The sequence below is a fragment of the Zootermopsis nevadensis genome, unplaced genomic scaffold (genome assembly GCF_977971745.1).
Source record: "Zootermopsis nevadensis isolate Lab colony 2312 unplaced genomic scaffold, Znev_1.0 Znev_ptg000028l, whole genome shotgun sequence".
NCBI classification, from domain to species: domain Eukaryota; kingdom Metazoa; phylum Arthropoda; class Insecta; order Blattodea; family Termopsidae; genus Zootermopsis; species Zootermopsis nevadensis.
Genome location: NW_028259160.1, coordinates 15,993,687 through 16,015,170, shown reverse-complemented (window position 1 = coordinate 16,015,170; position 21,484 = coordinate 15,993,687). Strand labels below are relative to the sequence as shown.

At 34.7% G+C, this 21,484-nt stretch overlaps 1 protein-coding gene across 2 annotated transcripts in view; it reads left to right on the top strand.

Annotated features, from left to right (window-relative positions):
* The window catches only part of LOC110826669 (vesicular acetylcholine transporter), a 157,131-nt gene that overhangs the window by 37,163 nt on the left and 98,484 nt on the right, over nt 1–21,484 (top strand). For both annotated transcript variants that reach the window (XM_087357757.1, XM_087357755.1), the window contains exon 3: nt 15,252–15,292. The gene's annotated coding sequence lies outside the window, so the exon portion shown is untranslated. The remainder of the gene's footprint in view (nt 1–15,251; nt 15,293–21,484) is intronic.

The window sequence follows — 21,484 nt, the reverse complement described above, 5'->3', positions numbered from 1 at the left end:
GGAAAGAGTCCAGGTCTAAGTTAACAGCTGAATATCTGGTTTGAACAAAGAAATACACTCGCACAAGCGACTATTTGCTGAGTTCAAATTTTTTAACGTTCTTGTGAAATAACAACCGGCCTCGAGTCATAATATTAAAAGAGGTATGGGGAATTGTGTCGTAAAAAACATTTCTGGTTTGAAAGAAAAAAGCGAGCTCACGATTTATATATAAGATTTCTCTATGAAACCTTAGGGTATATCGAAAATTGTTTAAGATTGGCAGGAATTGATGACAGTGCATGTAGCGGGAGTAGGAATGAATGAAGGTATAACATTATTTGGGGGAGGGGATGCTGAAGCCAGCCACATCGGCGAGTCCAAGGTAGTTTGAAGCTTGTTACCATGGTGTCGCACAGGAAGCTGCTCCATTGTCGCCTAGAGCAGTCCACATCTCCTCCTCGTCTAAATCCCCCCCACAGACCCCCCAACTCTCTTCTCATACCGCGAGTCAAGTCCAGTGCATTGCCCCCCTGGTACTGTGATACCTTTTAAAAGCTGTTTTAGACAATCCAATTTCTTCTCTTTGTATAATTTTTATACCTTTTTGTGATCTTGTTCTCGGTATTTTTTTCCTTCTATTTTGTCTGTTTTATTTTACGTTTAATCCGGTATCCACTTCTTAGGAAAAGCATCGCTAAATATACACACAGATGCCTTGTCTGTTCCTTTAGTTTAAAGCCAGCCCTCTTCATACTTCGTAACAACAGAAATAATAACACAGAAAACCAAAAAACGTGTTCGTCACAACACGTTTCCGCTCCTAACAGCTGAGTCATTAGCAGACAATGCACTGAATTTAACTCGAAATAATATTTACAAGAATTACAACCCAGTTTGAACAAAAGTTTCTATCGAGTTCAGTTTCCCATTGTTTGTTATGTAATCTGATGAGAATTTGGGTTCTGCAAAACCACGGACTTAACCTGACTGAACAACTGTCAGCTTTTCAATCAAGACCGTGTATCATGTAGTTAGCTAAGTATCTGGGTATTCAGATAAGCCGTTAGCTAGTCACAAATATTGGTAATATAATAATAATTAAATTAAATTAATTTATTAAAGTGCTTGACAACAGCCAAGCACTGAACGAAAGTCCAGTATAAAATACTTATATAATTAAATTAATGTCAATAATAATAAAAGTAAAATATTACAAATACAAAAACAAATATTAATAATTCAATTCATTTATTAAAGTGCTTAACAACAGCCAAGCACTAACAATACAAACAATACAATGAGATGCTAAAGTTGCGTCATATTGTGATATAATACATATATATTATTTAAATCTTGTCCGTCTAATCACAATAAATTCTTATTAAATATTAAAATATTACAATAATTAACATTTAAAATATTTAAAATATTAAATGATGTTCTTTATCGAAATATTCGATTTACATTAAATATTTTAAATATTTTAAATGTTAATTATTGTAATATTTTAATATTTAATAAGAATTTATTGTGATTAGACGGACAAAATTTAAATAATAAATAATAAACAATACAATACAAAAACAAACAAAAAATAAACTAAATATATAAATTTACAGTGTTAATTTAATGCCAAATAATTAATAAGTAAATGAACTAAATATACCTAAGTCCTACCTAATAATAATAATTTTAATAATAATTATAGCTTTCTTTGGAATGCTCGGTTTCGACGTGTGTTTATGTGACAACGTAGTATTTTTGAAATCATGTGACCTTGTATTTTTTCACAATAGATGCTTTCTGCTGTAGCGATGATCATGATGTGTGACTGTAAAACGTCAATTACCACATTTTAAAAATAACTCGTTATGAGTCTGGTTCCCTTCAAAAGCGAAAACAGTTTTTTTATGACGGACTTTGATGGTTAGCGTAGCGGTAACTCTAAGAGTTTAAAACAAGGGTTAAACAAAGATATTACAGGGGGAAAATGAGGGTTGATGGAAGAGTGGTGGCGGTATTTATAAAGAATTGAGTGAAAAAAGTGGAATTAATAAAGTAATTGCCGGACATTCTCATACTTTTCGAGATTTTCCTCAGTAAGCAGCCTCCATCTATTGTCGATGTTACGAATGGTTTGGACATTAGCAATTACTTATTTTACGTAACCGAAAATCGCGTAAATAATATATAAGAATTCAGTCCGTACCGCGAAGAAAACACCACACTTCACCATTACAAAGATCAACTGGTTAACCCTTGAAGCCTAAGAGAGAGAGAGAGAGAAAGAGGAAATTGGTGGGGGAGAAGTGAGAGACACTTCGATATCTGGGGGGGAGAAAGAGCATCTTATAGCTAGAAGGTCCCCAGGCAATGCCCGCTCGTCCTTCTGTTAAGGATAAAGTAAGAGTGAAGGCGTTAGTGTGATGATTGGCATAATAGACGGAATTTTGAACTTTGTATTAGCGAAAGCTGAGGCTATTAATTTGGAAGTTTAATATATAATTTAGTAGTTCCTACTGAGGGGAGGGGGGTAAATTTTGACGGCGTTAAGGGGTGGTAAATTTTGATTAATTTAAATCGGGAGGGCTGCATGAGAAGCTTGCAGTGGCAACTTGGAACTTGGGAACCATCTCAGCATTTGCTTGAAGACAGAGGAAAACCAAGGAAAACCTGTGTCGAGATGGCCGGTCGCAGGACCTTCCGGGTGCGCGCTGACTACTAGCCAGCGGTCCGGCAGACAAAAGAGAGATTAGCCTAAGCTCGTCTAAATAATATATAAGAATTCAGTCCGTACCGCGAAGAAAACACCTCACTCCACCATTACAAAGATCAACCGGTTAACGCTGTTTAACAAATTAATCGCTGTTTACACCGAGAATCTTACAAAACACATAAATACAAACTAAAAGTGTTATTAACCATTGAGGTAGTTGTGACCACTGAAGTTTAAATGAGTATTGAGTCCAGCCAACTGAAGGCCAAGATTGTGATGACATGCCGGCTGGTCGGGCCTGTCGCATCACTGTTTATTACAGAGAACAAGTGGAGCTTTATCCTACTCCCACCCCTACACACACACAATTTCCACAAGGCGTGTCACTTAGGCACAACATTGCATTTATTAAGATTGCCGATTTATACCTGACAATACAGATGGAATATTGTGAGTCGCAGATATGCATTTAGATTTGTACCTCCCACTTCGAAATCGCCCTAAACATAGATTCTTGGTAGCCCCTACAGCGTTTTGCATGTTCGCTGTCGCGATGTAATGAAATATATCACACCTCCCAGGTGAGAAATCTCTCATCTCTGTCATACATATATTCCGCTGGGCCGTACCTGATTTCACGACCTCTATCACAGAGAGTCAAGGACTCTTCGCTTCGTCTTATTATTTAAAAAATGACATCTCAAACGTTTCGTTATACTAAACCCGTCAACTGCCATAATAATACACACCCCATGTAATAAGCTATTCGATTTTTGTGTAAGTTCATCGGCCTTGGGATTTTAGATTTGCAGAGGTTGCGAGGTACGTACGGAGGAACTGAATGATTTGCAATATTACTGATTAAATCAAGGAGGATGAGATGGGTGGGGAATCTAGCACACATGTTAGAAATAAATTACACTAAAACATAATATGACTGTCTTCTGAGTTGTTGCGCCGTGTAGTCTGGTAGAAAGTTTACCGAAGTTTCAGAGGTACCTGCTGCCATCACCATCGTCTAGATCAGTGGTATTCAACCGTTTTTTGTCCGCGTACCCCCAGGTATAATTTCTCTTCAAGTTTGTACCCCCAAAAGTTGTTGGTGTATAATTCAAGTTATACATAATATATAATATACATTTAAAATAAATTAAATAAATTACATTACTGATTATTCAGTGTTTCTCATAAAATAATATTTTTTAAATTTCACGTACCCCCTAAGATGTCTCCGCGTACCCCCAGATATAATTTATCTTCAAGTTTGTACCCCCAAAAGTTGTTGGTGTATAATTCAAGTTATACATAGTATATAATATACATTTAAAATAAATTAAATAAATTACATTACTGATTATTTAGTGTTTATCATAAAATAATATATATATTTTTTTAAATTTCACGTACCCCCTAAGATGTCTTCGCGTACCCCCAGATATAATTTCTCTTCAACTTTGTACCCCCAAAGTTGTTGGTGTATAATTCAAGTTATACATAGTATATAATCTACATCTAAAATAAATTAAATAAATTACATTACTGATTATTTAGTGTTTATCATAAAATAATATATATATATTTTTAAATTTCACTTACCCCCTAAGATGTCTTCGCGTACCCCAGGTTGAATACCGCTGGTCTATATGATGGTTTCCCTTGAACCTATGTGAGGGCGCATTGTGATATGTTTTCCCTCGGAGATGTGAACTGAATTTTTAAGTACGCTTTTGATTAATTTATTTCTACGTTAACTATAGTAAATAAGTAACTGAATGTAATCATACACGAAGTGATCAGTGTTGGTGCTACAAATTACATAATCCTTTATAGCCCAGTGTGATTCCCAGAATAAACAGCGTTAACCAGTTAATCTTTGTAATGGTGAAGTGTGGTGTTTTCTTTGACGTACGGACTCATTGTCTGAAGGAGCTTCGTGCTTCGAAGGATTAATCTAAAATAAGGAAGACTTAAAATTGGAGTCTGGAAATTGATTCTTAAGCTAGAGAACTCACTCAAGACGAGGTCATCAATCATCCTGAAACCGGCTGTCGGGTTCCGAAGGATATAGGTAAGCCATTTAACACACTCTGCCTGTGTTTGCGCTCTGGCATTCGTAAGACAAATGAACTTTTGGTAAATTGTAATCTGAATGCCATTTTATACCAGCATGTCAGCCCCCTACATTGCTGCCAAAATTTTAAGGACTTCGTGTTCAAGTTCCAGGCAGACAATCTCACTATTCACGACAATAAATATACCTTCATACGTCATAAAATGAACGCAAAATCTGGGTGTCAGTGCGTACGTCCGAACGTTTTAATATCCAAAGTAACTGAACGAATTTTAATGTTGTTTGGTATTTGAGTCAACTTAAAATTGTTTGGAAGTACTTAATTTTTGTTCGTGTCTATCATGTTTAAATCTTATGTTATATAAAACTCATCTGTATTTGTTATAATTTTTTAAACAGACGTTTATCGTAAAATATTATGTCGAATGAATTGGATCTGAAACATTACAAGATTTATATGAAATGTAATTTGATAATGGTGAATATTAAAAAAAATAAAGAAGATATCTGATACAAAATTTATGTCAGTGGTAGGCCTGATTTATATTGAATGTTATTTATCTATATAATAATTAATGCTAATTAGTCTATTGCTCAATTTGTTATAATTGCTGTTAGGGATTTTGGGCTTTGTGGGATAATAATACAAGCCTTGCCATGGTAAAACTGTAAACAGGAGACCTGCTATGTACAATTATTGTAACCTCGACTCGAGATCACATTTCAGATTGCAGGACACGGCTTTTCACTCATCCGTGACCTCGTATGTGCTTCTGTAGAAAACAGCAAAAACGTGTCTGGTGTTAATGCTTCGCAGATTTCATAAATAAGGAGAGATAAGTGGCGATTTTAAGTTTTTGTACGCTGCTTTGTGAGACTTTTCAATAAAAATGTGTTAAGTACCTCTTTGTATCTCCGCTCTTTCATGAGAGTAATTTCGTAATTAAGAAATAAATGTTATCTGAACATGTGTTCTTCACACAAGATTTGCATTAGCAATGAATTAACACCGAAACCACGTACATATATGAAATCTCAAAGAACGGTTTTGTAAAATCCATGTTCTTTAACAAGGAGTACGCATAATAACTCAAGTATACCTTTCTTTTGGCTTATTTATATGTTTTAACAACGCTGTTAGCTCAGAGTACACAGCTTCGGATAATGGATCGATGATTAATGATTAATGAATGAGAAAGGATGTGGTAGGATGCGGTCTGGTCTAACTTAAGCTACTGTCCAGGTGTTTGCCCGGAGGGACTGAGGAAACCCACGAAGAATCTCAGTCAAGATAGCCGGTCTCAGGACAGACATATTTTTTTCTCGGGAACTTCCGAATGCAAAGTTGTGTTAATCAAAGAAAAGTATATAAATGTCACTTTACGGTCAGAAACATTCTTTACGTGATTTGTACATACACGAAATATATATGTAATTAAATTCGCGTAACATCGTCGAAACAGAAGTGGGTCCGACCTCATTGGTCCATATGCGAGTCTTGGGATTGGCTGTAAGCTATTTTTTTTTATTGTAGAATATGTTTCGTCATCTGTCCTTTAGCCTACCGTTAAAGATACCTTAAGCTGCATCGTGTTAAAGCTTGTTTGCAGCAGGAAAGGTTGGCTTCGTTTCAGAAGGGGCTCTGAGCGGACTGGCTGTGATCAAGGGCATTTCAGTCCGTCTCCAGACTGCTGGCTGGTCAGCTCGATCTCTGCTGTTTGTTAGCCACGTTGTTTGCGGTCCAGGCAACTTAACACCAACAAAAACGTCTGCTGTCATTTGTTTTTCAAGAGTTCTACTGTTGAAGCTGAAGTTTTGTTGCGAAGTTTAATTGTTTTTCTGTGCTCAAACTGGTGATTAGTTTATTACTCGCAGATTTTGTAATAAAACTTTTAGCATTTTCTACAATTTATGTTTAAAAATACGAGTGTCATTTCTGATATTGTAGTAATACTGAAAATGGTAGCTGAATGTTACATGAAGGGGCTTCCGTCTTATACGCCGGTTTGATACGATCAGTAAACGAGAACGCTTGTTTGATTGGACAATGATTAATCTGTGTTTCTGTTCGATCTGACGTGATGTTTTTAGTACTTCGGAACTCTGATGGACCATCAGCTGTCACTTGTCATCAACACGATTCGGGTAAACTTTCTTATCTTTAACTAAGCAAGGATATTCAAAATAATGTTGTCTTGTAAATCACATGCTCATAATAATTAACAAATACGGGAAAATTATAATATAAATTTTTATTTTATTTTTACATATTTTATTCTCTTACCAGTAATTAAGTGGAATAAGTGAAAATAAAATCTCACTTTGATACCGTCTTAATTTTATGAACTGTAAGACTGTGGCGTGATTTAAGTTTTTTTATGTAGAGACGTAATTCCGACACATTTATTCACTAGTAATGTTTTTAATGTGTCAGTTTATCTTAATAAATTATCTTATAATGACAAATTTACAAACAGGATCGCCATTTGTAATCTGAATCAAGACTTCAAAAGCAATTATAGTATCAGAGCTTTGACTTATGTGTTGAAGTCAGTACACTATACATTTCGCAATACCAAGCAGTAAAGATATTTTGAATTTATTTTAGATTAAAACTAAATAAGTAGATTTTGCTAATACTTTAAATTATGTTTTGTCAGTATACATTTATACGCGAATAAAACAGATATATCTGTGTTAAAATTTGCAACGGCTTCTGAGGTTTACAGTTAAGAGTTGCAAGCACTCGCGAAATATCGCCCACGTGATGTGCGAAATATTGCATTGAAGATATAAGCTAATTTATTTGCTCAAATGGACTTGTCACATATTCCGATATTCAATTCAGACCAAATTTTTTAATTAAAATATTATTTATTATCATAAAAGCTCATTAATATCTGCGTTTTCCTATATATATATATATATATATATATATATATATATATATATATATATGTAGGTGGTTCTTCAAAAGCCGTGACCTGTTTTAAACCATGATTAAAATTGTTACAAAATCGTATAAAGTCAGTTAATGTAACTGTTTGTATTTATGCAGATTTTACTGGGTGTAATTTCATATTTACATCTTTCAAGGAGGCAACATGTTGACTAAGTATAGTACTTTGTAATTATGGTTTGATTTATTTCTGTTCCGTTTTTCTGCATTTTTATTCCATTCGTGTATAATTTACAGTAAGAATCAAATAATGTTAAATTCTTCACTAAAGTACCTTCAAGTAACACTTTTAGTTTAAATTTCAGGTGTTTAAAGGACGTAGGGAGAAGGTTTAATCAATACGAAAAAACCATAAGCTTCGAGCTTAGTTAAGTTTTTTTCATTTAAAGTTTTATGAACCTCACTATTCAAATGCGTTTGGCCTACGTGTGAATAGGGATCAGACAGCAAACAAATAGACAAAGTTTAAATCTTATGATGTGGAACCCTATAATAAATAATAATGATTTTTGTACAAGAATTTTTGTTTCGTAAGAAAACTGTCTCGGGGTAAATGAACGTGCCTGGTCGATGCTCTGTCGTATATTATGAAAATTCAAATGAAAAGCGCATTTTTGGAAAGTGTGATTTTCGAATTGTTTTGAAGGGAAGAATAAGAATAAGAGTAGGATAGTATTGAAATGAACGAATTTTTAAATTTTTGACAGTTAAATTAACAGAACGAGGACATTTGAAAAGGCCTATATAGGACTATAATGTTATCCAGTATTTTGTGTGATTGTGAAACTGTTATCGGCATTACAAGGCAGTTATTTTCAATCGTTTAAGAACCGGGATCCGACATTCACTTTTTTTTCCTTCTAGAAACTGGTGCCCCACAGATTTATAAATAACGAAAGCTCATTGAAACTTGATGACTGCAAATTAAAATGGTGTTATGCCAATCAAGTTGACGTATAACTAGATAAGTTCAATTAATAGAAGTTATCATTAGTGGGATATTTGGCATTGAATTTGCGTTATTTATCTTTCATTGTCAGGTCTGATTTTATTCTTGGGATTTCTATTTAAACCTCTAACAGTGTTGTCAGTAAGACACGTCATGGTTTTTGATTTCATGTTGTTCTTGTAAGCTGAAGAGGAATTATCAACCATAGATACTTACGACGTTAGCAAAACGTCTTTTATCGTGCGTGGTGACAGTATTTAAAAAAACGTACGAAGGCAGGGCCGATTGTGAAAAATTTCTGCTCTGAGGTGAAGGAAGAACATTGAGGTTAGGTACTGAGGAGAATATTTGAAGCTAATAAGCAGTGTGAATGAAAGAGACAATGATTACAGAATTTTTATTCGAAGGTCAGAGGGTAGAATAATATTGAAATTAACATTAAAGAAATTGGGTGTGGGTATGGGAAATTTTGTAAACCTTAAGCTTCTGAAGGACTCAGTTAAGATAAATGAAGTGCAATGAAGAAAATGACATGATATGGAAGTGTATGATGTGCACTCTTCAACCAGTTTGACGGTGAACAAATTAACGAGGATTGTGTTGGGTTGGGAACGTAGCACGCAAGGGGAAAATGAGAAATGCTTGCAGAATTTTTGTCAGAAAATTTAAAGTTAACAGGCCATTTGGTGTAGATAGTAAATGATTTGTATAACAAAATGGGAGATGTACAAATTTAATTTGCTTAAGGTATTGTGAGCCTTTGTGTTTTATAAAAGCAGAAAATTTATCTACGAGTTAATTATGACACTGCACCGTATAGTTATTCTGTACACTCTAAATGTACAGGTGAAACACAGTACTTTATTCCAAGGGTAATTTTAAAAATATTTAATTTTGAGGTGATATGATCATATTGTCAAAAATTATTCTCAGTTACAAAAGCGAATTTTATTAATATCGCTGTGTAGAGGAGTAGTGGACTAACAGTGCACGAAATATATGTAAATTCTTGAGTCTGTAGCATATTCTTGATGATATACTACTCTTAAGAAAATATTATTTAATTGAAACATTTCATGTCATCAAAATGCCAGATGGTAGATATCCCAGTAGGAAGTCCGCTTAAAGATGTTTGTCCAACAGCGGACTGCTCAGGGACAAGTAACATTAATAAAGTGGTCATATTTATGTTAGAAATGTACTGCCTTTGCTACTGTAGGCATACCAGGAGAGATATCACTCTTTTCTAGCAAAGCCCAGTTTAGTGAAGCTTCATACAGCGTTCAAGGCAGTCTGACGAAGGAATTTGCGGTTTTAGAGGAGTTTATCGATAAACCACGGCTGAACAAAAAAATATTCTCTAATAAATTCATCGTCGTCTTCGAAATATGTGAAAAGAATTACCCGAGGGAAAAAATGTATGCAGAAACGTGTACTCAGACAAGCTCCACTAAATTTAAAAAGAAAATGAAACACGAGAGTTATAATTAAAAATTTGTCGTTAGAGAACTTTTTTCTCTGAATACGGTTTAACGTACTAACATGAACGTCAGCTATTTTTCTAATACGTTCTTTTTCTTGTCTAACGCGAGCGGGCTGCACAAGTTTTTGATTAGTTTTGTCCAAACAAAGTTAAATACTGCAGCGTGTTTGAGAGCAAATCTCTTACAAAACTAATCTTCACTTACATCAACGTGAAGGGTTTCCATGGCAACAAATAGACTTGAACGTCATTTCTGACAAATCTGCATGTTGCATATAAACTATTTACAGACGAGAATGATGATGGATTGACCTGAAATTAAATATAAAGTATGTTTACTAAGATGGAATTTTAATTGCATAGAACTGCATGTTTCTTTTACGAGAAGGTAACATTAGCAATTCTCTAATTCATATTTCAAAATTGAAGACCACACTGAGTGTAAAATTGATTTCAGATCATCTGTCTAGCCTTAAGCCGTAGTACCATTAAGTAATGTATGCTCTCAAGACCACACGTGGCACTCAACAAAATTATCATGAAATTTACAGCAGTTTCTTGTGAGGTGACGTGGACAACAGAACTACTTAAAATTTGATTTTTAACAAATATATCACAGTACGTCCTCTAGATATGTAACTTGAGTTCTAGTGTTATGTAATATAATAAAGTACTAACATGGCGGCCGTGTGAAGTTTTCGTTTGTCTTACGGTATGGCAGCGACGAGAAAGGAAACACTGAAGGTACAATTAGGAAATTGTGTATGGAGAAATATTGTAAAAATTTTATGTATTATTTATTAAATAATTTAGAACGCATTATGGCTAATAAAGTTTGGATTCTTATAGTTTAAGGTGGGTTACATTAGGTAAGAGTCGAGGAAGTTATTGACCTGCTGAGCGACTGTTAGCTTCTCGAGAAAGATACTACTGCATGGATTTAGGGATGAAGATGAAGTGCGGGTTTCATAATTCATGTGACAGTTTTATGTTGAAGTTAATGAGACATTTGTTTGGAAGTTTGCGAGAAGGAAAAATCAACCATTGTTCTGTGCTGTTTGCTTACTTGGGGGCTGTTCTGCATAATTCATTCAGACATGTAGAGCCGTTAATTTTCATATTATATTTTTTTACATTAATGTATTTTTTTTTGTTCTTTTGGTGTATATCGTAATAGTTTTCAAATATTTTTTCATTTCTGTAGATGTTATTCGTGAAATGAAAGTGCTGTAAACTTATATAACCCTAAGGACTGTTTATCGTTACGATAAACCAACACACGTTATGTTTGTGTGCCTTCACACTAGTTATATATTAATATTAATAATAATAATGATCTATACGTGTTTAGGACTTTTGATTATTTTCATTGAATTGTTATGTTAAAAAATCGTTTTCCATTAGTTATCTAGACCAGACTACTTATGTAAATTTCCGACTTGGTTGAATTAAACCCTGAGATTGCAAGACAAACGACACGTCACTTAATTCTAATCATAATGACAAGGGCGGTAATGCATACAGCAGCGAGTACTTAACATAATTTCTACCGGTAATGCCATTTGCATGTAAGCTATGTATTTGTGCTTGACGTGTTTTGCTCGGAGTATTATGCCCTGTTTCTTTAATTGACTAACTAACTAACACTGTCCAACGGAGTCCTTCTTGAGAAGGTAACAGTAAGTTCAGCTAATCAAGAAATTACCTAATTTTTATGGTACCTGAAGGTTTATTAGTCTGCGCAAGACCCTGATACACGTCTCTATCTTGTTCCAAATAAATCCAATCCACACACCCAGTCCATATTTCCCAAACATCCATTTCAATATTATCCTCATTTATGTCTATCTTCTGAGTGGTTATTTATTTATTTATTTATTTATTTTCGTACACGAAAAGAAATACGTACATCATAAACTCAAGTCGGTTCTCGTCATGGTCGATTTTAAATCGATTTTTATCGTATGTATATATTATTTATAAATGTCCAGTTAACTAAGAATACAAAGGAACAGTAGATGCAGTTCTTTCGGGGGGTTTTTTAGGTTTTTTTATTTGGAAACAACAGAATTTTAATTTTCACCTTTAGTTCTGTACCAGCAGAGGTAGAATAAAGCCATTATCTCGTACTTTCATAAGAATAAGAAAAGTTGAAACGAAAAATACTTTTCTCTACCGTACAATTTAGAGAGGAAATCGTTTTAAAATTAGTTGAAGACAACGTAAGATGTCCTTTTGCTTCTGTAGAAGCAGTAGTGGGTTAAGAAGATTGATTTTCTTCTTGTGGCATTATTATCCTATAACTTGACTTTTTGTTCGGTCACTAAGGTATCCAGGATTTAACACCACGTAACACGGCAGAGTATTGTAAGTAAAAATAAAGTGGGGAGGCACGATTAACGATGCTCTTATATGAAGTAGACTTCTTTTTCTATTTCAATACGATACCATCACATATAATAGGATAAGAATTAGAGGTAAGCTCATTTCAGGAAGTTGTCTGGCCTGGACCATTTCGCATCTCAGCTGAGATAATCTGCGTGGGTAGCAAAATAATTTAAAAATAAAATCAGATAACCTATTAGTTTAATTTATTAATCGAATTCCTTGAAAATCTGAATGAAATAAGCACTTAATTAAAATTATAGCCTTCTTACAGACTCATGCTGTTTTTTTTTCACGGTCTAATATAACAATTTGAATGTGCCATCACTTTTGAAATAACGCTTGTTTAACTCGTTCCCTGCCATGAACGATATACCTCGTTTTAAAACCGCCGGCTGTATTTCGATTCTTTTCTTTCGAGGAGGTCAGTGAAATAAGTCAGCACCTCGACCCGTTTGAGGAGTTTCATTCAAAATTATCCGTTACCGTGGAAATGTGACAATAGAAGGACGGCATGAAAGATTAACCATACTCTTTCTAGGAACGTAATGTGTCGGTCAAGCCACGGTGGTCTAGCGGTTAGAACGCTGGCCTGGGGTCTCGGGTTCGATTCCCGGCGGTGCCCGAATTTATAACTTGTGTTGGGCAAGGCCGTGGTCTAGGCAGCACGGAGTTTTCCTCCGGGGCTTCCCCGGTTTCTCCGTGGCATCCCAACAATTACTCCATTCACACACAGAAGAAGGCAATGGCAAACCACTTCTGGATCATCTGCCAAGAACGTATATGAACAGGTCCCAGTCCGAGAAAAGGATGGAAGGATCCTGTTCATATGGACCTGTCGTCAGACAGAACACTAAATAAATAAATAATAATGTGTCTGTGCAACTGCACCCATCCTGTATTGAAAATGTACCACATTAAATGATATTATTCATGTCTTTGAAGTGGAATTTGAATGTTGGAATAGTAATTTATGGGCTATCACCCTGATGATGGATTGCAGTAATCACCTCTGAAACGTCGACAAACATTTACCGGGGCATGGAACGTCGCAGAGGACAAGTATATTTTATACTCTTTGCCATGAGAACCTGAAATGTCACAAAGGTAGTTCATTTTATGTTTTAAGTATACATATCGGCTGAAATAAAAGCATTGTAGTTTCTCTGTAATGGAAAATAATGAGATCTGCAGAGACAAACTCCCAGAGGCTACGCGTTTCTGAGCTGAAATAAGACGAACGCACTTTGCATGTCTCATCCCGCTCACAAAGCAGAATCTGTTGAACAAGTCTGGTGTCGTCTAAGCAATAAGATCAGTACATAGAGTAATTAACAACAAAAGAAGGCGAAACAGAACTGCAGTTCCATCGCGTGTCGACTGTCCGCGTTGTAATTTGAGCTTAATTAACCTTCACTAACAAGCTGTTCTCTTAAAGTCAGACGGACGCTATAAAACGTTTGTCGTGCAGAATTACCTTGTGTCCTTTTTGCGCGCAATAAAATATATCTCTGATGCTTGCAGATCATTCTAATACGATGAACCCGTGTCGTGCTCACATTTCTGTAACAGACTAGCCCCTTTGCAAATTCCGTCAGTGTTTTTAGGCGTAAAACCTAAGCGCAGACGTTAACAAACGAAGAATTCCACAGTTATTTCTCTGCCACGTGATGCCACGCTAAAATTCTGTATGCATTTTTTTTTTAATTTTAAGCCTTTCCGTGATAAATGCCCAGTCAGTTTCTCCAAGTTTTTAGTATCTTAATAATACACGATGCTCCACGTTTTAGTGTCGTGCAGACTCGTAAATAGATTCCAGCGTTTCGGAGAAACATACTGTCTCCATCTTCAGGGCTGAATAATATGTAGTGATTTGTATAAATCGAGAAGTTTTGTGGTGCGTCTTATATTTTGCACTTAATCACAAAATATTGTTGGCTTCTATTAAGAAAACTTTATTCTTTTGGGTCTAGGGACGAAGGCCACTGATATACAAGAATATTATATGTCCGGACAATCCCTCCAGCGACAATGGGACTAGAAACAAATCGGTTTTGGTGAGGTCTGAGGCTCTCACGGTAACAGACATGAAGATGGTCGTCTTCTGGGATGTAGCACTGTGTAGTGTGGCAGACATTGACCGGAATTTCAAAGGCGTTTACTGTCTCTGACGTCATTAACCTGATGATGGTAAAGTAACCTCCCCCAGTTTCTACCAGAGTACACGTTCTGGATTCCATAAGACGGCCACCTTCAATTCCGTTTTGACCCATGTGGAGGTTTTAAAACCTGAGGAATTGACATTGTGACGCAGAACCTCAGAAATGTATGGTTACTTTGCTGGTCAGGAGATTCTTTGCTTCTAGGGGACCCGAAGGATTATTACCGTGGTCAGAAATGCCAATCAGTGGACTGTTCTAAGCCATTTGTACAAAGTTCCCGACTTCATGTTTATTATCTTCTGTCTACGCCGTGGTCTTTTCGCTTGATGTTTGCCGACTAAAAATTTATTTAATTTATTTAAATTTCTCATCTTACGTGTCACATCAATCCCATGCCAATTAATTATTTTATATTCCTGTTCATACGACTTAGTTGAGTAAAAATTATGAAGCCACTCATGTAATTTCCTTAGTTACTTTTCGTTAGGTTGGATTGGATTAGAACTTTAGCGTTGTTCATAGTTTCTGCATTTTCTCTTTACAGATTTCGTTCGTCACTCTTCAGAAGCGACACGAGAAGAACTGGTAAGTGGTACTACAATTTATTCTCATGTAAATTGTATTATAAGAGACGTGTTTGTTTATAATACAGAATTAAAGCCTTTATATGATTTCAAACTTTGAACAGTCATAGTCAATAATTTCAGTTGTCTGAAATTTCTAGGCGGTCTTTATCATAAATAAAATAAATGAAGAATAATGTAGCGTGCATTAACGAGGGGGGTGGGTTAGAAATTCTTATGACTTTTTCTATCGGAAAACCTGACGGGAAGAGACAACTGGGAAGACCTAGGCTCAGATGGGAGAATAACTTACGATACATATTGTGTGAACAGCGTTACATATGTTTTGCGCATTTCTAATTACGTAAAGAGATGCTTAGGAACGTACTTTATGTGTGGGGCTGTGTAATGCGGTTGAGTGTTTGCTATGCAAGTATCCGTGATAGATCAGTCAGAATAATAACTGGGTATACGGGCTGAAAGACCGGGGTTCGATCCCCGGCATGACACCTCTATTTTAGCCGCAAAATCCAAACTGGGTCTGGGGTCCAATTGGCATCGGGTTATTTCCTCTTGGAAAGCTAACCCCTCGCCTACATTTAATACAGAGGTTAAGAATTCGTGGAGTTATACCACCATTACCCTGTACCTCTGCATGGCGTAGTCATTTATTGAAAGCCAAAGACATGTACTTGATTTTAAATAAATAATTAAATAGAATAAATTCTTTCTAATGCATAAAACCGGATATAATTCTATAGCAAAGAAAGATTAAAGATAATAATTACATTTCATGTGACCTTCTACCAACCAGCCCGACAGGACGGAAGGAAAAAATGTGGTGAAACAGGAAGCTTTTATGTTATAGATTGTGTAAAATTGATAATGACAGAACCGAAATTAAACCTACAAATTAGGATGGGAAATGTAAACAGATAATTATTTTAAATGTGTTGGAGAGATTGTTTTATACATAGTTAGATAATTAACTAATGAGAAACAATTAGTGTAACGCAGAATGTGACTGAGAGAGTTTTGTTAATTAGTGCACATAATGGCGGAATGGACACGAAAACAGAGTAAATTACGTAAATAATTCAAATAGATAAAGGATGGCACAGAGAGACTTTTAGGAGAGATAAACCAAATGTTGGTGAATAGTGAACAGCTGAAAATCACCTAACAATACTTTAGATGGTCTGTAATGTTGACCATAAACGAGAAAAAATATATTTTTTCAATTGTTTAAGAATTTCAGTGCAAATCGATTTTAAAATTAATCAAATATTAAGAATGGCGATTAAAGTTTATTTACAGGTGTGCATATACCACTACGTACTTTGTAGGGGAAAAAACTTCATTTTCGTAATTGCATTGTTTGGAACTTACAGATTTCGGGAAAATATCTCGTACTTCTACATTTTTCATAATTACCTGTTGATTGCATGGGTGTGATGTTGGGTCCCACACTTTTAAAGAAAAAAATATGGATCAAAAGATTTTGAGGAGAATGTTTGATCCGGAGAAGGAAAGCAAGGTAAAGATTATGAAAGTTTCATAATGAAGAACTTCATAATCTGTACGTAAAAGTCTTAATTTTATTTAATATAAGTGGATGGGAACACGGGACGCTTGACGAGAGTTTTAATTGTCAACCCTAAATTAAGATACCGCTTGGAAAAACTAGGTGTATAATATTAAAAAGCAACTTAAACTGTGTATGTGTGCACTGGATTCGGAGGTTTCGAGATAAGACCTAATGTTGGGATTTTGTTTGCACATTAATGACATTCGGATTAAGAAGGAACGGAAAATAGCTTAAACCTCCAAGCGAGTATCAGATTTTTAAAAAGGACTCTGCTCCATGGATTAATGAATTTATTCTAGGTTTCTCTTTGATTCCTATATTGCACTTATGGGAGTTGTTGATGAAATATGTAGATCATTAAATATTAATACATAATCGGTCTAAAAGGGGCGATGTGTAATTTATTCCACTGTACAAACCCAAGTCGATTTTTTGCACTAATGAAATCATAAAAATCACTATTCAAGATTCGAACCTGGGACCTTCCGATATAAGAGCGGGTTTATTAACCACTGCTCCGTCAGTTTCCAAAACGAGTGTTAGTTTAACATCGCACTGTGGTCCTGTTTTCGTTGGCGTTCATTTGTAATTGGTTCGGAAAGAATGTAACGCAAAATGTGGAAGTTAGGGGAACATGTAAATTGATAACAGGTTAGTTAGAGTGTTGTTTGTGAATGTGGTAGAATGCGATGTTCCGGGCTAAGCTGGTATGTCGACTCGGCCGAAATCCCTGTAATGACAGTGGTTTTTGTTGGAGGAAATGAAATGTAGGCATGACAAGAACGTACTGTGGCTGTAATCTACTTTACTTCTAAAAATAATCTTCTCTTTCAGAATGCTAATATGAATTTCTTGAACACAAATATTTACGTATTTCACGTTACAGAAATCCGTATAAATAGACCCTTTATTATACCTTTAAAATCTATAACTGAAACTGAACATTCCAATCAAAAATTATCTGTTTGTAGACGAAGATGTGTAATTTTAAATAATACTTTTGTTGTTGAAAATAATAAACTTATGAGATGACAGTGTTGCCTGTCTTAATGTGTACGTGTGTGCTTTCAACGTTTGAGCCAATTGACAGATTTCTACTAAATTTATTTGGTGCGAAGCATATTACATGTACACAACATTAAAACATTAGATTTGGATAACAGGTTTTGTGTGGCCACAGAATTGGCTAATACAGGAATCACTTCTGTTCGCTTCTTTGTTTCATATTGCTGAAGAAAACTTAAGTACTAAAGAATAGCTTCTGAGAATTATTAGCGTGGACAGAATTCCAAACGTTTGTCTTGGCTGCGAAATGAAATGTCGTTACGCACCCAGAATATATTTCTTAGAAACCAAATTATTAATCAGGCACCAGTCACAGCTCAGTATTCGCTTTATGTATGCGTCATGAAATTGTCAATGCGTTCTTATTCTATAATTCATTACGTGTCAAAATTGCGTAGTGCAAATTTATGTTCTTCTAGATCGTCAAGATAACTAGGACAAGTTTCTTCAAGTGTTGAAGTTCATTCGCGTGTTGTAACAATTCAAATATCTGTCATCAAGAAATATTTGAAGTTGTAACTCTGTGACGTGTTTTTCATTGTGGTACATCGTTGTCGTGTGTCGAAATAAGCTGATAAAAACAGCCAAATAGATCGATATATGGAAATGAGGTGCATTACAGCTCTGCTTCTGTGTTTCAGTGCGTGAGAATAACCATTAAGAACTCAAGAAAACTTTTGTCTTAGTTACACGTATTTCCTGAATGCTTTTATAGCCATTTTGTCACGCGTCATAGAAGTGATCCTTATTTATTGTTGATACAAATTAATGTATTGTTGCGCAACTATACACAAGATTCAAAAAAACACTGAATCTTTCTATGTAACACGCAAATAGGTTGGTTATAATTTGCTCTTAGGAGATTTTAAGCCTTATGGAATAATATTTATGAATTTGTACGCTCAATGCTTTAGATTTACCGCTATTCTTCGGAGGATATTTATTATTAGAACCGCAAAACATTCTTAAAAATACTTCATATGAAGATATGTTTTATACACAATCTACAAATCATAATGAGCTATATAGGCCTTTAGTTTGTGTTAAAGATTATTCTTCTGTAGGACAAATCTTCCACGATAAAGTTTAATTTGAGCTTTCTATAAAGTAATTTCACATTTGGCCGATGTAAAGTTTAGGTACGTGCATCCTACTATAGTTTTAGTGTAGACACCTTATACCACACTCAAATAAGATCAAACGATGGTAAAATAAGATGGTAAAGTTGCGTCATATTGTGATATAATAAGTATATATTAAATCTTGTCCGTCTAATCACAATAAATTCTTGTTAAATATTAAAATATTACAATAATTAACATTTAAAATATTAAATGATGTTCTTTATCGAAATATTCGATTTACATTAGACCATCATTTTTCATGTTTCACGACATGTTTCAGTTCCTAAAAGAACCATCCTCAGGTGTATATAATTATATAAAGCTTTTAGGAACTGAAACATGTCGTGAAACATGAAAAATGATGGTCTAATGTAAATCGAATATTTCGATAAAGAACATTATTTAATATTTTAAATATTTTAAATGTTAATTATTGTAATATTTTAATATTTAATAAGAAGATCAAACGAGTTGCTTTGGTTGTTAGATATACGGACGGACGGACGTAAGACGTATTTCAAACATTGTACTTTGATTCTATGCACTTCATATCTGATCAACAAATCCGTATCCTCATTTAGAATACCATGTACTTACTTAACACACTTTAAGAGCTACCTTTGTGGCGGAATTTATGAGAACGTATACTTCGAGTTCATAATCATGATATTCTCCGTAATATCCTGTTATGTGTGTAATAAAAATACAGGAAAGGAATGTGGTAAGTTTACGATTTGCCCGTTCAGTGACGGCGTTAAACAAACATCACTACGTCAACAACCTATTTAAGTCGTAATGGAAACTTGAACATATAAATTTATTTGCGTTGGCAGTACAAATGGCTGCCGTTGGGTGTTTGAAATGACTACCAGTAGCTGCTAGATATATCTGGTGTCAACTGCAGATGACAATTTACATTCACCGAAGACTAGATTAGTTCTCAGTGAAACTTCTGCATTTTAACTGCATCCATACTTAAGTTGGATAAAATAAAATTTACTGTACTATATCCAGGTAAACTCGGCTGATACAACTTTTTATTGGGTACGTAATTTTAAGGTCACTGTCATTTGTGCTACATTGCATCATTTGGTATGGTATATATTATAGGAGGATTCTATTTGTGTCCTGACTGTGTAAATCAGCAGATGGATCACGATTTTTTTTTTCGATCCACAACAAAAATGTGTCATAATTTTACCTTAAAATGGCTCTCTATCTGTGGAAGTGACTATTAATATTTTATTTTTGTTCCAACACGTTTTGCGTAAAATACAGGAAGACAAATGTATAAGAATACTAAACATTTATTTTAAAATATCTACAAACACAATTCCTAAACTTTGCATAAATTGTTTTTATCATGGATAACGAAGGTACTCGATATTCGTAGACATTTTTTTTCTCAAAGTAAACGGAATTCAAAAAATGAAATTGCTTATTCCTTACATCAAACGTCTTGAATTAACCGTTCTGTGTTTTTACTTATGTGCGTAAGATGATATAGTTGCGTCATATTGTGAAATTTAATTAATTATTGTAAATTTATATATGAATTGTGATTAGACGGACAAAAACCGAATAATTATGTGCGTATTATAGAAAATTTCTACAAGTGTCGCTAATAAACTTTATAAGCAGTGGAAACAGTAACTGGTGACTAACCTCTTTACTGACGATATTTAGCGCAGTACAAGAATCAAATATTGAATTATAATAGCGAAGATTATGTTAATGATGGTGATAATAATAATTCAATTCTTCGTTATTATTAGTGTGTTGTATCAACACCCAGAAGGCCGATTACAGATACAGCACAAGAGATAACATACCACGTGTTTGTCTGTTGTAATGTATTATTTCTCTAAAAATTAAAAAAAAAATTAAAATTAGTTCCTTTTTGGCAGAATTTTTCATCAATTTTAATGTTAACTAATGACTCAGTTGATTCTTTGGTCTTCATTGCACTAACTATTTTAACTCTCTAGCAACAGAACCTGAAATTTCAGCTGCAAATTAATACTTCAGGGATCTGTGCCAGAACGTTAGTCGTTTGTTTGCATTAACGCAAAGAGAAGGCAGCGATTCAGATGCACTGCCGTGTCAGGACGTGAGGAATCTTAACCACAGCAAATTCACGCGAAGCACGGACAATCGAAAATCTGCGAAGTCTGTCTCGTAAAATTATGTAGTGACGTTTTTTTAAGAAGGATCAGAGCTTTAAAATTTGGAATGTGACGTTGGATTGGTCGATAATCCACACAGAAAGGATTAAAGCTTTCCTTTATTTTACGAAAGCATTAACTAATGTTCATTTTTATAAGAAATGTTCATTTGAAGTTTAAATTGTGGGTTTATGTGTTTATGCCAATGATTTGATGAGAAATGGAGAAATACAAAGAAGGAAGGAGAAGGATACAGAAAATAACGTATTCTT